The 20,357-nt window shown below is 45.8% G+C and overlaps 1 protein-coding gene across 1 annotated transcript in view; it reads left to right on the top strand.

Moving 5' to 3' along the window:
- Positions 1-404: 404 nt before the first annotated feature.
- Positions 405-20,357, top strand: part of LOC104638526 (CUGBP Elav-like family member 4) — a 396,138-nt gene continuing 376,185 nt past the window's right edge. The window contains exon 1 of the mRNA XM_075739073.1: positions 405-448. The gene's annotated coding sequence lies outside the window, so the exon portion shown is untranslated. The remainder of the gene's footprint in view (positions 449-20,357) is intronic.

The following is a 20,357-nucleotide window of genomic DNA, read 5'->3' as shown; positions in this document are numbered from 1 at the left end:
CAATCTCAAGAAATCTTTGCAATTAAAGTTTCACTGATCATGATGTTCTGACAAAGCATTTCTGTTCTGATACAGTAGTGTTTCCAGAGGAAACTATTAGAAATTTAAAAAGTTATGTTTAAAATTTCATGACCTGTGTGAAATGAGTCAGATCTCTCTCCCAATGTGATTCAACAGAGCCCCTGCCAGGTAAGTGAGGTGATGCTGATTTACCTCAATCCAAAAGGAGCTTGTACTGTGTGGTTACTTTTTTGCTTACTAATTGCTTTCCTTCCCCCCCCCCCCCAGAGTAAATTCTGGTCCTAACTATGATGCATGGTAAAAAAACAAAGCAAGCCTCTGTATATGAATATTTGATTCCACCATTAATTATATGTCTCTCTTTGCTCTTTCTTACAGATGAACAGACCGATCCAGGTGAAACCAGCGGACAGCGAAAGCCGAGGAGGTAGTTGACTGCACTGCTTTCAGCCACAGTGCTAAGTATAATTGTTGTCTCTGGCTTCTCTCAGGCAATGTGCTGATCAATTAGTAACATAATCACTGCCAAAGAAATTCCCTCTGCAACAAAGATTCTCTTTATTAAATCTCCTTTACTTCATCTCACTTTCCTCATATTCAATTATTATTTGATTTTAAAAGGCAGGCAGGTGCCAGAGATTGCCTGGGAAACAAATAGCTGCCTCATTATGAAGTGAAGCATCAGGCTCTGACTTAACAAAGTTTAACGGTGGTGACGGCAATGTAGGTTTTTCAGACCTATGTTGGACTGAGCTGCAGAGGTGTTTAATTTGGTTAGGATAAAGCAGATATTTTATGGTTTCTCTGACCATGTTGTTTCTGCTTGGACTGAAGCAACTCTGCTTTTGGAAAAAGCAAATTCTGAGACAGCAGTTTTCTGCACCTGCATCAGCTTATCTGGATAAACCTGTTGTGGAAACTGAAGGCTTCTTTCAGTCCCAGGTTGTTATTCAGGATTTGCACAGGCATAGCCAAAATCAGGAGCTAGTCTTTTGCTTTTCCATCCTACGCAGTGGATATGGAAGGCTTTGCTAAGTGACCGTTCAATAGATCACCAGTGATAAGGTGTTTCCTGTAAAAGCTTTCTACCAGAACTGATGTGGTGATACTTCACCATACTCTTCTGATAGGGGCCTGTTTGTCAGATCAAACAGAGCTCACTGACAAAGTGTGAGATGGTCCGTTATGCTGGATAAATTACCATTCTGGTGTTTTTTTTCTTGTATCTGTACATTTATATATACACACATATATAATGACATGGTGATTCCTTTCTCTCTATCCCTATCTCTTTGGGAAAAAATAGAGAGGCTTTTGCACATATATGCAGTAAAAACACTAGTGCTTATGTATCATATAAATGTGGGAGTAGATTTTGTCATTTAGTGGCTCTTAGATCTGTGAAAACTCTTTAATATCCACTATAGACATAAACTCTTCAACATTTATGGGATATCTGTGCTGGCAGTAGTGGAAATCCCCAGCAACAACTACTTAAAAGGAGTAAAATGCCTCACAGACAAAAGGCACTGAAATTGTGTTCTTTTTTCAGTTGAAAGCTTTGGATTCTAGAGGCTTTGACTGCATCAGTGTGAGGCTGAAACTCTTCAGTGACTCAAGTCATTGGAAGACTTCGTACATAGCTTTTAGTTAAAGGGGTGGTGTTACAGAGTGGTGAGACCAGCAGGTTGACAGAGGCTCTGTAATGAAGGGCTGTGGTGTGATGTAACTGCAGAGCAGGAGAATAGCCGAGTGCTGGAAAAATGCCAGAAAGCTCAGGGATAAATATTGCACTTTTAGAGTCCCATAAAATAAATTTGAGGGAATTTGGCCAACACTGGGCAGAAAGTATTTGATGGGCTCTGAGATGGCAAGTTCTGCTATCAAGGGCCACAGCATGTTTCTAACCTGCAACAAAGGCATGTCACATCATACATCATCGTCCAGTAGTTTTTAACAGAACCAGGTCGATTTACCCCTTTTCCCTTCCCATCTGATGATCTGGCTCTGTATATGAGTAGGAGTGGGTAAGCCATGGGCAGTTGTCAATGCTGATCTCCTAGGGGAAAAGAGAAAGGCTCAGCTGCCTGGGCAAATGAGGGGACATTATGCACATTCCAGCAGAGCTCATGCTGACAGCGAGAGTGAAGGGAGGGCCTTTTGTCTATTTAGACATATAAAAAAATAATAATTAGGATGGCCAATTTGCTTAGTGCACCTACAGGGTATGTAGTTCCCATTCACTTTTTTTTTTTTAATGCAAATCACTAATAGAGAACACATGCCTAGCTTTCTGGGAAGGATTTTCAAACTCTTTTGCTAAGAGCAGCTGCTTTCAGAAGAGGTGTTTTGAACTGCAAAGGCCTCCAGTGGTGGTTTGATTCCATGTTATCTGTCACACCAGTGGTTCCCTCCTGTCCCGTCCCACTCAGGGGGTGAGGGTGAGGTTAACTTTTTAATTCTCTGCGCGGTAATGAGAAGTAACGACAATTACTTCAGAGGTTCAAACCAACTATAAAAGATAGAGGTTTGGCAAAGGTCATAACAATGCTCAAAATTTAGCAGAACTATTAAAGGTAAGCATTTAGCAAAACGTGTGACAATATTACCCTAATGTGCCGAAAATTAAGTTACAAAGAGAGTGATAGAGAAGAAAAGAAAGAGAGAAAGAAAAGAGAGAGAGAGAGAAAAGATATCACCACCCTGGGATCCAGCGATGTTCTCTGCTCGTAGTTGTAGTCTTCAGGTGGTGGGCGCGCGCCGAAAACTTATGTTTCCCCTTTTTATAACCCGATGTGCCTGCCCCATAGGCGGGGGTCTGTCATCACTGAGCAGGCGCAGTATGTGCTCAGGAATGTTCAGAAATGTTCTAGAAATGAGTCGGTGGGTTGTGGGGGTCCGGGGGACTCACTGCCCCCCCACACTTCAGGGCTGACCAAGCGAGTGGTGATCTGTCACAGGCACATGGTGTACAGAGCACAGATGGTCATTGTTTACGTGCTTTAGGAATAGAGGAGTGGTCTCACAAGACGTTATACTGCCTCCACAGGCTCTGTCCTTGTTCAACACTCCCTGGTCATCATCAGCCCATCCCTGTCCATGTCAAGACGGGTGTTTGCGACATTCGCTTGTTATCAGAGCCTCACACCTCCCCATTGTATTTTAGCAAATTATCTCCCCAACACACACAAACCTTATCTTTTCTCACACACTCTGCTCCCATATTGCTCCTATTGGTGGTGATCATAATGCAGGGGCCAAGTGGGTGCACTCATCATTGGCATGAAAGACACATTGTCCTAATTCCCCACTGACAAGCTGCTTCTGGGCTGGTGATGTTTCAGGACAGCATGACTCAAGGGCAACTATGGGAGAAAAGAACAATTGGCACCCAAGGGAGGCATTGTATGAAAACTTACATTCTTCGCAAGCCCACCGGTTAAAGCAGACATGGCAAACAGAATGCTAAAAAGGAGGCCGTGTATCTTAGGAGCACATCAAAAGACTTCATGAGGGCTGCAAGATAAAGGTCAACTTCAACAACAAAGAAACTTAAGTTGTAGCTTATTATACCCAGTCCATGTATTGGGATGGGATGTGAGGGAAGGGGGCTTGGAAGATGAAGCAGCTCTTCTACACAGCACAAGTCTTCGGTCTGCCCAAAGCCCACACTCTGAATACACCTCTGTCTCCTGGGTTATGGGGAATTTTGTTGCCAGGATAAGGTATTAAAGAAAGAATGCAGTGCTCTCTGAAACTGTAGTTTGCAAGGAGGCTTTTACTGGAAATGGTGAGCAGTATTCTTGAGGAAGTGAGATTGTGTTTTATATAGGGACAAATACCTGCAATTTGCTAAAACATGAATCTTTGACTTTTTCAGTAAGTTCTCCCACAACCCAAAGCTGATGGGAATCCAAAATTTACTCTCCCTCCAACCAGATTCTGTTCAGCATTTTTTCCTGTTGTTCTGGAGTCTGGATTTTGTTGGTCTTTAATCCTTTCTGTGTCTTGATTCTCACTCGAACCAAAAGTGAGTGTGTTAGCATTTACTGTGTATGAGCAAGAATTTAGACTATCAATCAGACCATCTAGGTTTGGGGAAGAATTCAAAATGTTGCTTGGCACAAATTACACTCAACCCAACAAAATGGAAATGCTGAGTGCCCCTTACTAGTTTTGCTGGTTTTATTATTTTGTTTGTTAATCTCCATATTGGACTAGGAGCAAGACAGAGTGCAATACTTTTCAATAAAAACTGTCATTATTTACATTTACCTAATCTCACAGGAACTAGAAATGAATTTATTCTCAGTACATTTCTCTTGAGAAACCATCTAAATTAATGGGAAAATTTTGCATCTTGCTTTCCTGTTTGTGCATGTATGTATAGTCAAGCTACAAAATGTTATATAAGGGATTTTCTTCTACAAAATGCTTCATGAAGCTTCAAATACCTGATCAGAAGATCAAAGTCCTTTGACATTTTATAGAGAATTTAGCAGTGATGGAATTGATAGAATGTGATAAAAAGGCAATAATTCTGTATTTCATTCTGAAAAATCGGAGTGAATTCCAGCTCTATTAAGGGTATCTTAAAAAATCTCATTGGCCTTTGTGTTGTCCAAATTTTAGCTTGACTATACAGAAACTACTTTGCCATAGATTAGGTGGTCCAATATGTTTTTAGGGATGTAAGCTATAACTCCACATTAAATTCTGAACACGACAAATCCCAATTAAACTGATAGAATTTTCTATTATTTTCATCCTGTTGTTGATGATTTTTCTTGGTTCCTTGTCTCATATTCAGCTCTAAAAATAGTCTGTAGATATCAGTGACTTAAAGTTTTGCAAACTTAGGGAAAGATTTCAAGTCTGTTTTGTGGTTTGGAGCAAAAGTTTGGAGCAATTTCTTATTTTATCCACAATATCTCTGGCTCTCACTAGACAACTCTCAGGGTTAACCTATGATAAACGTAGCCCCAAGGTCCCACTAGGTTGTACAGGGAGTAACATTTTTTAAAAGGAAAGGACTCTCCTGCTATTCCAATTGCACTCTGTTAATGATGGTTAGATGCGCCATTGCTCCCACGTTCCTCTCAAAGGACAGAGGAAGGTCCGTAAAGGAAGGCCTGAAAAGATGCACACAGAGTGCTACCCAGGCCCAGTGTTAATGTCTCTACCAAGAAACACTTCACAGTGTTTTCTAGGTCCTCTTGCATTTTATGGAAGAGATACAGAAGGTTCCTGGACTAAAGAAAATAAAAAGGCACAGTCCAAAGTGGTTTAGAGTTGAAAGGCTGCAATGTCCTGCAGACAAGGTGTTGGGAGATTTACAGGAGAGTCTGCAGTTCATCACATTGCAATGTTTTCTGCATGCAAGACTTCACAAATCTTCTAAAACTTCTGTCTGTGTTTGTGCTTTCAAGCAAATTTGTTTGTGTATGTTTGGGAGAGGCATGCGCACCATGTCATTTCTTGTCTGCTGTTTGGGGGATATGATAGCAGCAGCTGGAAGATTTGGACTTCATATTTCAACTGACTTGCATCATTTCTCTACCTGTTACTCAGTGTGCAGGCTCTGAAATTATCTGCTTGGTTATGGTTTATTCCAGCTTCAGAGCAAAATGTCCAAGCACTCATTTACAGTAAACAGCAAAACAGTGGTCCCTTGCTCGTGCACTATGATCTGTTTCTTTTTATTCCCTTCCATCATCTCAGCAATGACGATGGGGCCAGAATGGCCTCTCCATGGTTTCTAAACCCTATTTTCCTTTGGGACAAAAGTCTAGATCTGTTTCTTATTTCATCCAGGCCATTTCTAACTCTCACTAGCTCTCTGCTGCAGGGTTTATCTGTGACAAACACAGGCCAAGGTGCTAGTAACTATTTGGCATTTAGCTCTTTTTCCATTTAACAGATCAGAATTCTGTGGCTTGTGCTGATGGCCAAAACCTCTCAGGAAGCTTCTCATTCAGGTACCAGCCAGATCCAGGCCTGTTTAGGTGCTGAAATAAAGCAAGACTGGTTGCCTTCAGCTTGATTTGGCTTCACACTGGTATAACAATGTCACATGGATTTCCTTCTTTCTTGGAAGCACTTTGCAAAGAGTAGGTTTGTTTGCTCAGACCTTCAGACAAGAAAGGTCTGAAGAAGAGAGTTAAGGATAATTGAGGAGCTGGAAATCTTGACAGAGCTCAGCATCTCCCCTCCTGCACTGCTGGAGGTTAGGCTATGCCTACGCGCAAGAAGTCCTGAAGTCTGGGACTATGCACACATCAGGGTTGTACCTTTGTAATTCTCATCTCTTCCTTATCTCTGAGCCATATGTGTTGCTTGGCACATCAAGCTCCATGGAAGCCATTTTACCAGCAATTCCCTATCTTATACCTTTTGTGGGTTTCTTTAAAAGACTTCCCACTGCAGAAGCTGGAGAGCAGGCTGAGGAAATGTCCTGTTTCCAGGTACTGATCCATACAATCTACCTTTCTGTGGCCTGCACAGCTTTTTCTTCAGCTGCTCATCTCTTTTTCTTGTATGGTCCCCACACTGCAGGAGCAGGCAGATGGCACTGGCAAACACCCCAGGGAGACAGATAATCTTCTCCCTTCTCACAGTTGGGGGAAAAGATCCAAGCTTATTTCTCCATGAACACATCCCCATTAACTCTTTCAACATCGCTATGAACCCAGTATGACTCACCCATATCTTTTATAGCTCGAGTAGAGAAAGGCACAGACAAGGACTTGCAAAGGTCATACAACACACGTGTGCCAGCCTTTGCTGCGACCATTGCACTTGCAAGGCTAAGACTACTAATTGGACAGTAACAGCTCCTGTCTTCACATTTTATGAGCTCTGGACTCAAGACCTCTGGAAAAATCATTTACCACACCCAGGGCCTCATATTCCACTTCTTTCCCTCGGTGCCCACAACAGTTTAAACAACATCTCTCTCCCTCTTTATCTTCCCTTGCAGTTTGAAAGGAGATTTCCAATGCCATGCCAAATCCTCCTCCTAAGTCTCATACATCTCCTCTTCCTGAGATTTGCCCCAAACGTGATTAATCAGCTGGTTTTGACTTTTCTTGCAGCAGGAATTAAAAAAAAATAAAATTCCCCTACACCCAAATCTAAATATCTTTTCTCTATTAATTACATATCCAATATTAAGCAGCACACTGGTGCTGAGTTGCAGTATCTCTGTGTGAAGGGTAAAGAGAAGGAATGACTGTTTAAAAAATAATCATCTAATATTTTGTTAAAAAAAAATCCACTGGGAGAGATGAGCTCATGAGTCAAAGGAAAAAAGAAAAATCAAGAACCTAATCAAAAGCTCTTGATATTAAACTGGGAGGCAGCTTTCTTGCCTCAGAGGCTGGGGAAGTGTCAGGACCAACAGAAAAACTTGGTGTCATTGACAGGGTGGGCTTCTGAGGAATGGTTGTTGGAGATGCTGTAGTATTGGGAGGGAGAGATGTCAGTGCCTTAAAGTGCATTCACCTCTCTACCTAATCAAGGGCTGGGGAAGGAGCTGGGCCTAGGACCACAAAGGCCACCTTAGATATCCCACAGTCTTGAGCATCGCTCTGGGCCCTTTCTGGCCTATATGTCCTGGTTTTCTCCCCATGTGAACAGGGACGCATTGAGTCCAGGGCAGAATCAAGAAACTCACCCAGATTTGGACATTCTTCCTTTCTCTCAGTTCAGGTGAAGCCACAGTCTTTGAAAGGCAGAGCTGAGATTTAGACCCCATTGTGTGTGATGGAGTCTTCTACAGCAATGCTCAAAGCCACTGGGTTCAAAGGGAACCTGTCCATTGGATTTTATTCCAGGTCTGAATATCTGTTAAAATCTGTATTGTTTTTCCTTTAGCCCTAAGATAAACCTGATCTAGAAAGAGCATTTTAGTACTCATGGACATCTCTTTCTAGCTGTGGCTTGTTGTGGGACAGCCAATGGGAAATGAAAATTTCCTGGTTTATTGTGGAAATTCAGGATTGCATGACTCTACTGCCAGCTGACACCCTGTTGTCCTCACAGGGCTGTATATTCAAGCAGACAGAATGTACCAGCATGCAAATGGATCAGTTAATTCGAAGTGGCCCTGGATGACCCCATTTGTGCTCTACACTTAATTCTTAAAACTTAATTCTGGGTGAGAAAAAAAGGCTCCAGCAGATCCTCATGTGTAGTGTTTTATATTTGATGACACTGCTGAAGGCTGATGTGCTCCATTCCACACTCACCTGCTGAAAGAATATAAGGGACATCAAACTTTTGTTCATGTCTGCCCTTTCCCTCATGACTGAAATCAATGGAAGAGTGCCCATCAATAGGAACTGGAAAAGATCCACAGGACATTGTGTTCTAGCACGTCCTATGGACAATCTTTTAAAATCAAGTATTAAGGGAATAAAAGGGAAAAAAAAAAACCCAAACATATTGCATATTTTTCATAAAGCATCTGTAACCTAACAGTTTACTGACAAGAAGGAGGAGACTCTAGAGCAGAGCCTGGGGAGAGGCTGGGGAGCTCATCACCTTGAGGTTTTGATATTGGTTCTTTTCTCTGCTACCACGTGACTTTTGATCAATTATGTAACTTCGATTCCCTTCTTCTCACCCTTCCTGCAGTGCCTGCTTAGGTTGTGATATGCTTTATTTGCTCATTTCTTGTGGCTACTGCCTTTGGCATTCATGAATGTCAGGCTGTGTCATAGGGTTAAGACACCAGTGAAAGCCTGTAGCTGTGCCCAAAATGATGTGTACAGGACCAAAAATCAAGTATGGTGGATGATCAAGGGCCCTCACACTGCAGAATGATATTCAGAGGTTTTTCAACAACAGGGCAAAAACAGAAGAAGTGATGGGAGGAGGAGAGTGGAGGAAATAAAAAATGCAATCCTATAAAAAATTCTGCCTTTGTAAATACAGCTCAACCTCCTACATGAACTCAGGGACACATTACAATCCTAATATCTTTTTTTAATGTAAAGGTTGCTTGTCAATGGGTTTTTATGCAGCATTAATAATACATTTATAGATATGCTCCACAATTAATTGCAAAGCATTTATGGCACTGAACAGTTAGAATGCATTATGATAATCACTCCTCATGCATTGACTTCATTGTAAAGGTTTTGCTGATCATTATAATTGGCTTGTTATTACACAGGGATATAATAACACCTCTCTCTATAGTAGTTTATAGCACATCAATAGCAAAGACATTCCCTTTATTGGAAGCAATGTGCATTTTATTAGAATATAGCTGAATAAGTGCAATCCATGTAGACAAATGAAGTTTCTAATGAACTGTCTCACAAATGACTTGAAATAACAAGCCATTTATTATGTATTTTTCTATTGACGAACTTGTTGCTCGTCAGCGAATTAGGTATGAGGGGCTTGGTGTTGTCCTTGCTCCTGTTGTGTGGATTCTTTTTCTGTATTTTACCAAGTGATACTTTAATGAAAATGCACAAGCAATCCCTGGGCAAGCCATGTAATGCATAACATCCAGTCTCTCTCCCCATGTCAAAATACCATTGTTGCTGACTGCCGTACCAGGAAGGCAGAGGTCAGAAGAGGTTTGGTGCGAAATGTGATGTAAAGAGGAATGAAAAAGAGAAGAATTAGTGCAAAGGAAACTGAGGCATGTGGCAGAAAACTCACTGGTTGCAGGTCACTTTTAGAATTGGGATTAAAAGAGGCATGTTTTATAGTTAACAACAAAAAATGCTATAAGGTATCCAAAGTTATTCCACTGACTGCCATTATTACTCTAGGTCTGAATTTCAGGTCTTTCTGGAAACTTATGGCTGCATGCATCTGACATACACATGTAATTAATGTGTATTTGTTTATTTATCTAACCCCAACTGTAATCAATGTCAATCAAGTACCTAAACACTTTTAAAACCCTGTATCTAGATAAATAAGTTTGTTGTTTCCACATCTGGTACAGTTCATTGTCCTGGTTCCAGCTAGGTTTCACAGCTTTCAAGAAGTTTCAAGACTCAGGAGATACTGGAGGTCAAGAAAACTTTTCTCCATGGCATACACAGCATTTTCCATTTGCTATATATGTAGTTTGCAGTATGTATGTGAAATCAGTTTGGGAGGTAGAAAATCCCTATGTAAATAATTTACCTGAGTAAACTGTATCTAGTGCTTTTACCCAGAAACTGTGCCTCTTAGGAGCCTTGGACTTGGGGACAGAAGAAATTTTAAATAGGGCCTCTGTGCCACTGTTCTTAAAATGTTATTTCAGGCAGGATTCACTTTGCCAAGCTTTAGCACCTAAATATTAGGCATATAGTCTAAGCTAGTCATCCAGGCTCCTCCTATGGACAGTGGAGGCAGAGAGGCGCTTCCAAACTGTGATTCACCCCATCCTAAGACAGATGGGATAAATGGTGCTTGGAAGTTTCCCTTCTCTCTCTCTCTCCACTGAATCTGGAATGAACCTATGGCAATTAACTCAGATTTAGATATCTCCCTTTTAGACACCTGAAGAGAGGTATGTATTGTATGAATGAATTAATACTTGACTTTTCTGTAACCCTAGTTAAGATCTATGAATAAAAATTGCTATATAAAACCTAAGGATTGTAGGAGATGCTGGGGTTTTGTTCTAAAAAGGGAAGGCATCTTTCTCCATTAATGTGTTTGCTTCATAATGTCAGGGGAAGAATAGGAGGGGTTGCATCCCAATCAGCCTGAGCAATAGAAATAATCATCTGATCAATTTTAATTCCTCTTTAAAGTCAATTTCCATTTTGATTTTAGTATCTAGGTTTGCTACCATTCCCATTCTCATGGCAGAAAGTGAACTCAAAAAAAAAAAAAAAAGGCTTCAAATTAAAAGCAGTGTGTAACATCAATGTCTTTTAAATGTGTTTTCATAATTAAGAAAAATATTTTTATCTTTAAAACCAGCTTGTTTTGGAATCTGTGATGGAAAATTAATATGGCCCCTTGTAATATCATTTGTAGAGAAGTAATTTTCAAGGCAGCACTGCACTGAAACATTTTCCCAAAGGGAGGATAAACAGTTGGCTTCAATTAGTGAAGGACTGTTTCCTTTCTTTTCAATTTTAAGGGCAGTCTTGCAGCCTGATCCTGCACAGAGGAAGAGAAAGCTCTACACAGGGCAATAGACTGCAGCTTGGAAGACTGAGGCTTAACTTCTTGCCTTGCCACAGATTTTCTCCTTGACCTTGAAGAAGTTACTTAGTCAGGCTATTATTCTCACTCCATTTCTATCTAGTGACTAATATTATCTTTGACTGTCTGAATGTATACATAAAATTGGCCGAACATCTTGCTCTGATTCCAGTTTCCTTCTATAAAAGAGCAGTGATGCTGCAAGGATGCATGCATTAAAGATTATTAGGTGCTCAGTTTCTCTAATCATTAGTTCCACAAAAGTAACTTGGTTAGATATGTTCAAAAGTGTCAAATGTGTTTCATTGCTCAAATCTCACATAAAGTCAATGGGCCTTGGGTGTCTAAATATTCTCTTTGAAAATCTCCCCAAATAATGATGTTCTTCCAAGTTGTTGGAGCCAACTTTGTGGAAGTTATGTACTGGAGAATCTAAGGGAAGTGGAGCCCACTGGTTGAGGTACCTCTGTAAAGAAGATAACACCCATGAGAGAGAGAACAAATCATAGAATGGTTTGGGTTGGAAGGGACCTTAAAGATCATCTAGTTCCAACCCCCCCTGCTGTGGGCAGGGACACCCTCCACTAGACCAGGTTGCCCAAAGCCTCATCCAACCTGGCCTTGGACACTTTCAGGGATGGGGCATCCACAACCTCTCTGGGCAACCTGTTCCAATGCCTCACCACCCTCACAGTAAAGAATTTCTTCCTAACATCTAATCAAAATCTACTCTCTTTTAATTTAAACCCATTGCCTCTTGTCCTGTCACTACACTCCCTGATAAACAGTCCCTCCCCATCTTTCCTGTAGGTCCCCTTCAGGTACTGGTAAGACACAATTAGATCTCCCCGGAGCCTTCTTTTCTCCAGGCTGAAGAATCCCAACTCTCTCAGCCTGTCCTCATAGGAGAGGTGCTCCAGCCCTCTGATCAGCTTTGTGGCCCTCCTCTGGACTCTCTCCAACAGCTCCATGTCTCTCTTGTACTGGGGCCCCCAGAGCTGGACGCAGTACTCCAGGTGGGGTCTCACAAGAGTGGAGTAGAGGGGGCAAAATCACCTCCCTCGACCTGCTGGTCACACCTCTTTTGATGCAGCCCAGGACACGGTTGGCTTTCTGGGCTGCAAGCGCACACTGCCGGCTCATGTTGAGCCAATCAATACCCCAAGTCCTTCTCCTCAGGGCTGCTTTCAATCCATTCCTTGCTCAGCCTGTAGTCGTGCTTGGGATTGCGCCGACCCACATGCAGGACCTTGCACTTGGCCTTGCTGAACTTCATGCGGTTCACATTGGCCCACCTCTCCAGCCTGTCAAGGTCCCTCTGGATGGCATCCCTTCCCTCCAGTGTGTCGACCACACCACACAGCTTGGTGTTGTCGGAAGACTTGCTGAGGGTGCACTCGATCCCACTGTCCATGTCGCCGACAAAGATGTTGAACAGCGCCAGTCCCAGTACCGACCCCTGAGGAACACCACTCGTCACTGGTCTCCACTTGGACATTGAGCCATTGACCACAAGTCTTTGAGTGTGACCATCCAGCCAGTTCCTTATCCACCGAGTGGTCCACCCATCGAATCCATGTCTCTCCAATTCAGAGACAAGGATGTCATGCGGGACAGTGTCAAATCCTTTGCACAAGTCCAGGTAGATGATGTCAGTTGCCCTTCCCTTATCTACCAACGCTGTCACCCCATCATAGAAGGCCACCAAGTTTGTCAGGCACGATTTGCCCTTAGTGAAGCCGTGTTGGCTGTCACCAATCACCTCCTTATCTTCCATGTGCCTGAGCATAGTCTCCAGGAGGATCTGCTCCATGATCTTGCCAGGCACGGAGGTGAGACTGACCGGCCTGTAGTTCCCTGGATCTTCCTTTTTACCCAACTGTTGTGGTTTTACCCCAGCTGGCAGCTGAGCACCACGCAGCCGCTCGTTCACTCCCCCCGCATCAGGATGGGGGAGAGAATCAGAAGAGTGAAAGTGAGAAAACTCGTGGGTTGAGATAAAGACAGTTTAATAGGTAAAGCAAAAGCCACATGCACAAGCAAAGCAAAGCAAGGAATGCATTCACCACTTGCCATGGGCAGGCAGGTGTTCAGCCATCTCCGGGAAAGCAGGGCTCTGTCACATGTAACGGTTACTTGGGAAGACAAACGCCATCACTCCAAATGCTGCCACCCCCCCTCTCTCTTCCCCCAAGCTCCTTATCAACTGAGCATGATATCAAATGGTATGGAATATCCCTTTGGTCAGTTTGGGTCACCTGTCCTGTCTGTGTCTCCTCCCAACTTCTTGTGCACCCCCAGCCATCCCGCTGGCAGGGCAGTGCAAGAAGCGGAAAAGGCCTTGGCCCCGTGTAAACACTGCTCAACAATAAGTCCATAGAACAAAAACATCTCTATATTATCAATGCTGTCTCCAGCACAAATCCAAAATATATCCCCACACTAGCTACTATGAAGAAAATCAACCCTCTCAGCTGAAACCGGGACACCTTCGTAAAAACGGGGGTTATGTTCCCCCTCTTCCAGTCAGCGGGAACTTCGCCGGACTTCCAGGACTTCTCAAATATGATGGAGAGTGGCCTGGCCACTTCATCCGCCAGTTCCCTCAAGACCTGCGGATGCATCTCATGAGGTCCCATGGACTTGTGCACCTTCAGGTTCCTTAGATATTCTCGAACCTGATCTTCTCCTACAGTGGGCGGTTCTGCATTCTCCCAGTCCCTGCCTTCTGTGCACACCTGGGCAGTGTGGCTCAAGCATTTGCCAGTGAAGACTGAGGCAAAGAAGTCATTGAGTACCTCAGCCTTCTCCATATCCTGGGTAACCAGGTCACCCGTTTCATTCCGGAGGGGACCCACATTTTCCCTCATCCTCCTTTTATCACTAACATGCCTATAGAAGCTTTTCTTGTTGTCCTTGACATCCCTGGCCAGACTAATTTCTATCAGGGCTTTGGCTTTCCTAACCTGCTCCCTGGCTGCTCGGACAGTTTCTCTGTACTCCTCCCAGGCTACCTGCCCTTGCTTCCACCCTCTGTAGGCTTCCTTTTTTTGTTTGACTTTGCCCAGGAGCTCCTTGTTCATCCATGGGGGCCTCTTGGTGTTTTTGCTTGACTTCCTCTTTGTTGGGATGCATCTCTCCTGAACTTGGATGAGGTGACCCTTGAATATTAGCCAGCTGTCTTGGGCCCCTCTGCCCTCCAGGACTTTGTCCCATGGTATACTACCAAGCAGGTCCCTGAAGAGGCCAAAGCCTGCTCTCCTGAAGTCCAGGGTAGTGAGCTTCCTGCGTGCTCTCCTTGCTGCCCTGAGGATCCTGAATTCCACCATTTCGTGGTCACTGCAGCCAAGGCTGCCCTTGAGCTTCACATCCCCTACCAGGCCCTCCTTATTGGTGAGAATAAGGTCCAGCATGGCACCTCTCCTCGTGGGCTCCTCTATCACTTGGAGGAGAAAGAAATAATCTTTCAAAATTCCTTCACCTTTGTGTTGAGTTTGCATGGCAAGGTTTTGGTAGCAGGAGGTGTCTACAGGGGTGGCTTCTGTGAGAAGCTACTAGAAGCTTCCCCTGTGTCTGATAGAGTCTGATGCCAACCGGCTCTAAGATGGACCCACCACTGGCCAAGGCCAAGCCAATCAGTGCCTCTGTGATAACATATTTAAGAAGGGAAAAAAAAAACATTTAGAGAGAGCTTTTGCAGCCAGAGAGAGGAGGGAGAAGATGTAAGAACATCTGCAGACACCAAGGTCAGTGCAGAAGGAGGGAGAGGAGGTGCTCCAGGCACCAGAGGAGAGATCCCCCTGCAGCTTGTGGTGAAGACCATGGTGAAGCAGGCTGTCCCCCTGCAGCAGCCCATGGAGGAAGGATGAGGGGGTGTAGAGATTCCACCTGCAGCCCATGGAGGACCCCACGCCGGAGCACGTGGAGGCACCTGAAGGAGGCTGTGGCCCAGTGGGAAGCCTGCGCTGGAGCAAGCTCCTGGCAGGACCTGTGGACTCATGGAGAGAGGAGCCCACGCCAGAGCAGGTTTGCTGGCAGGACTTGTGACCCCATGGGGGACCCACGCTGGAGCAGTCTGCTCCTGAAGGTCTGCACCCCGTGGGAGAGACCCACGCTGGAGCAGTTCATGAAGGACTGTAGCCCGTTGTCCTGGTTCTGGCAAGGATAGAGTTAATTTCCCAAGGAGCCAGGACAGGTGAGCCAAGCTGGCCGGGGGCTATTCCATACCATGTGACATCATGCTCCCCATAAAAGGGGGCCAGGCGGGGAGGGGCGGGTTCGGCGTGTCGGCGTGGCTCCGGGACGGGTCGAGCGTCCGGTCGGGTCGAGCGTCCGGTCGGGTCGGTCGGTCGTCGGATCGGTAAAATCGTTCTCTGTTATCACCATTGTTACTATCTGTTATCAGCACTGTTGTTGATTGTTCTCCCTCTCCCTTGCTGTCCCAGTAAACTGCCCTTATCCCAACCCTCCAGGCTTTGCCGTTGTTTTTCCGTTCTCCTCCCCATCCCGCCGGGGGAGGGGTGAGCGAGCGGCTGGGGCTAAACCACGTCAGTCCTTTTTGGCGCCCAACGTGGGGCTCGAGGGGTTGTGATAACGGCAAGTCTGACCCAAGTGTGTTAAAACAAAGTTGTTAAAAGCATTTATGATGTTATTGAAACAGTCACTGGTCATAATGATGTTCTGTTTGCTCACATGGCTTTGTTTTGTAAACCCATGTTTACTCTGTGCAATCCCTGCGGTGCTGTTTATCACCTCTGGAAGAGGGGTTCGTGTTCTCATGTTGTTATATTGTGTGATAATGACTTATGATAAGATATCATTGACAGTCATGGGTCTGAGCTGGTATGTGTATGTAGCATTTAGGTCAGGCCCGTACCTCGGTCAGTATCTTTCAGAATTGATTAATAATTGGACCCAATCTATGGGGAAGACAGGGGGGGATACCTTCTCCCACTCTTTCACCTCCTCTTTTCCCTTTTGGTTGGTTACAACAATTTTTGAGTATTTTGAATACCCTTGGAATGTTCAGGCCATTATATTCCTATTGCTAGGTCTCCTGAATGCTTTCCCACTCCTGTTCAGGGTTAGCAAAAATCTTTTCAAGAGTACCACCCAGGGATCTTCCCCAAGGCTGAATGGTCAGGGCTGGCATGGCATGTGGGAGAGTATGGGTGGGTATCTAGAGACCTTTTCACCCCCAATGGTTTGGAGCTTCACTCCTGAACAATTGCAAGACCCTGATAAAATGGTAGAATATTTGAAAGGAAAATGCTGTGGGGATTCTAAGGAGACACAACTTACTGCGCTGTGCTGGGCCCTGGCCACAATCTATCAAACACTGCTGGATAGTAGACAGCACCATCCAGAGGAAGAGAGCGGACCCACAGGCACTGCAGCTGCCCAGGCCCCTGCGACAGGCACTGCAGCTGCCCAGGCCCCTGCGACAGGCACTGCAGCTGCCCAGGCCCCTGCGACAGGCACTGCAGCTGCCCAGGCCCCTGCGACAGGCACTGCAGCTACCCAAACCCCCGCAACAGGCACTGTAGTCGAGCCAAAAGATCAACCCACACCAGTATCAGTTGCCCCTATACACAAAAAGAAATACACAAGGAAATCAGTTCGCTTAGTGAAAGATGATGATGAACCAGGGCCATCACGAGAACAAGAAGAAGAGCCAGAACCAGAAGTGATTACTCGATCCCTGTCCCTGAGTGAACTGCGAGATATGCGGAAAGATTTCAGCCGCCTTCCAGGGGAGCATATTATTACCTGGCTGCTCCGCTGCTGGGATAATGGGGCCAGTAGCCTGGAACTGGAGGGCAGGGAGGCCAAGCAGCTAGGATCCTTGTCTAGGGAAGGGGGCATTGACAAAGCAATTGGGAAGAAGGCACAGGCCCTTAGCCTCTGGAGGCGCCTCCTGTCAAGTGTGAGGGAAAGGTATCCTTTCAGTGAAGATGTCGTATGTCGGCCAGGCAAGTGGACCACTATGGAGAGAGGTATTCAATATCTGAGGGAATTAGCTGTGCGGGAGATGGTTTATTATGATCCGGACAATGCACAGTTGCCCACAGACCCTGATGAAGTCCACTGTACCCGACCCATGTGGCGAAAATTTGTGCGAAGTGCACCATCTTCGTATGCCAACTCACTGGCAGTAATTGACTGGAAAAGTGAAGAGGCACCCACGGTGGACGAAGTGGCTGGCCGGCTCCGGCAGTATGAAGAGAGCCTTTCCTCCTCCCTAGTCTCGGCTGTGGAGAAACTGTCTCAGGATGTCCGGCAACTCAAAGAGGATATATCTTACTCCCCACCTGTACAGACCCGCATTTCAGCTGTTAGGAGTAAGCGTTTTTCTGCTCCAGAGAGGGGATATAGAGCATACACACCACGAGGTATCCTGTGGTTTTTCCTGCGTGACCACGGAGAAGACATGAGGAAATGGGATGGGAAGCCCACCTCAACCCTGCGGGCACGCGTACATGAGCTACAAGGCAAGACAGCTGTAAGAAGGGACTCTTCCAGAAAGAATGCTGCTCCAGTTTCCACCGGGCAGCCCCCCAGATCAAGTGAAAGGCCAGATCGCACTTCTGATCCTCTTGAAGGGACCTCTAAGTCCTTTTTGCAAGACGTGAGTAGTGACTATGACGAGCAGGACTAGAGGGGCCCTGCCTCCAGCCAGGTGGAGGAAAGGGACAATAGGGTTTATTGGACTGTGTGGATCCGATGGCCTGGCACATCGAACCCACAAGAGTACAAGGCCCTAGTGGACACGGGTGCACAGTGTACCCTAATGCCATCGAACTATGAAGGGGTGGAACCAATATCTATTTCTGGTGTGACGGGGGGATCCCAACAGTTGACTCTGTTGGAGGCTGAAGTAAGTTTAACTGGGAATGAGTGGCAAAAGCACCCCATTGTGACTGGGCCAGAGGCTCCATGCATCCTGGGCATAGACTACCTCCGGAAAGGGTATTTCAAAGACCCAAAAGGTTACAGGTGGGCTTTTGGAATAGCTGCCTTAGAAGCGGAGGAAATTGAACCATTGTCTAGTTTGCCTGGTCTCTCGGAGGACCCTTCTGTTGTAGGGTTGCTGAAGGTTGAAGAGCAACAGGTGCCGATTGCTACTACAACTGTGCACCGGCGGCAATACCGCACCAACAGAGACTCCCTGGTTCCCATCCACAAACTAATTCATCAACTGGAGGGTCAGGGAGTGATCAGCAGAACCCACTCACCCTTTAACAGTCCCATATGGCCAGTGCGGAAGTCCAATGGCGAGTGGAGGCTGACGGTAGACTATCGTGGCCTGAATGAAGTCACACCACCCATGAGTGCTGCCGTGCCGGATATGCTGGAACTTCAATATGAACTGGAGTCAAAGGCAGCCAAATGGTATGCCACAATTGATATAGCTAATGCATTTTTCTCGATCCCTTTGGCAGCAGAGTGCAGGCCGCAGTTTGCCTTCACTTGGAGGGGCGTCCAGTACACCTGGAATCGACTGCCCCAGGGGTGGAAACACAGCCCCACAATTTGCCATGGACTGATCCAGACCGCACTGGAAAAGGGTGAAGCCCCAGAGCACCTGCAATACATTGATGACATCATTGTATGGGGCAACTCAGCAGAGGAAGTTTCTGAGAAAGGGAAGAAAATAATCCAAATCCTGCTGCAGGCTGGCTTTGCCATAAAACGAAGTAAGGTGAAGGGGCCTGCGCAGGAAATCCAATTTTTAGGCATAAGGTGGCATGATGGGCGGCGTCAAATCCCAATGGATATTATCAACAAAATAGCAGCCATGTCCCCACCAACCAACAAAAAGGAGACACAGGCCTTCTTAGGTGTTGTGGGTTTCTGGCGAATGCACATTCCGAATTACAGTTTGATAGTAAGCCCTCTCTACCATGTAACCCGGAAGAAGAATGATTTTAAATGGGGCCCTGAGCAACGACAAGCTTTCGAACAGATTAAACAAGAAATAGTTCATGCTGTAGCTCTTGGGCCAGTCCGGGCAGGACCAGATGTAAAAAATGTGCTGTACACCGCAGCCGGGGAGAATGGCCCTACCTGGAGTCTCTGGCAGAAAGCACCAGGGGAGACTCGAGGTCGACCTCTGGGGTTTTGGAGCCGGGGATATAGAGGATCCGAGGCCCGCTACACTCCAACAGAAAAGGAGATATTGGCAGCCTACGAAGGGGTTCGAGCTGCTTCAGAGGTGATTGGCACTGAAGCACAGCTCCTCTTGGCACCCCGACTCCCAGTGCTGGGTTGGATGTTCAAAGAGAGGGCTCCTTCTACACATCATGCAACCGATGCTACGTGGAGTAAGTGGGTTGCGCTGATCACACAACGGGCTAGAATAGGAAGCCCCAATCGTCCAGGGATTCTGGAAGTGATCACAGACTGGCCAGAAGGGAAAGATTTCGGAATGTCGCCAGAGGAGGAGGTGACACGTGCTGAAGAAGCCCCACCGTATAATAAACTACCAGAAGATGAGAAACCATATGCCCTCTTCACTGATGGGTCCTGTCGCATTGTGGGAAAGCATCGAAGGTGGAAGGCCGCTGTATGGAGTCCTACACGGCGAGTTGCAGAAGCTGCTGAAGGAGAAGGTGAATCGAGCCAGTTTGCAGAGGTGAAAGCCATCCAGCTGGCTTTAGATATTGCTGAAAGAGAAAAGTGGCCAACGCTGTACCTCTACACTGACTCATGGATGGTGGCCAATGCCCTGTGGGGGTGGTTACAGCAGTGGAAGCGGAGCAACTGGCAGCGTAGAGGCAAACCCATCTGGGCTGCCCCACTGTGGCAAGATATTGCTGCCCGGCTAGAGAAGCTGATTGTAAAGGTACGTCATGTAGATGCCCACGTACCCAAGAGTCGGGCCACTGAGGAACATCAGAACAACCAGCAGGTAGATCAGGCTGCCAAGATTGAAGTGGCTCAGGTGGATTTGGACTGGCAGCGTAAGGGTGAATTATTTCTAGCTCGGTGGGCCCATGACACTTCAGGTCATCAAGGAAGAGATGCGACATATAGATGGGCTCGTGATCGAGGGGTGGACTTGAGCATGGACGCCATCTCACAGGTCATCCATCAATGTGAAACATGCGCTGCAATCAAGCAAGCCAAGCGGGTAAAGCCTCTGTGGTATGGAGGCCGATGGC

Source organism: Balearica regulorum, chromosome W (assembly GCF_011004875.1).
Source record: "Balearica regulorum gibbericeps isolate bBalReg1 chromosome W, bBalReg1.pri, whole genome shotgun sequence".
Classification (NCBI taxonomy): Eukaryota; Metazoa; Chordata; class Aves; order Gruiformes; family Gruidae; genus Balearica; species Balearica regulorum.
The sequence above is the reverse complement of the archived record's forward strand: the minus strand, read 5'-3'. Positions and strand labels throughout refer to the sequence as shown.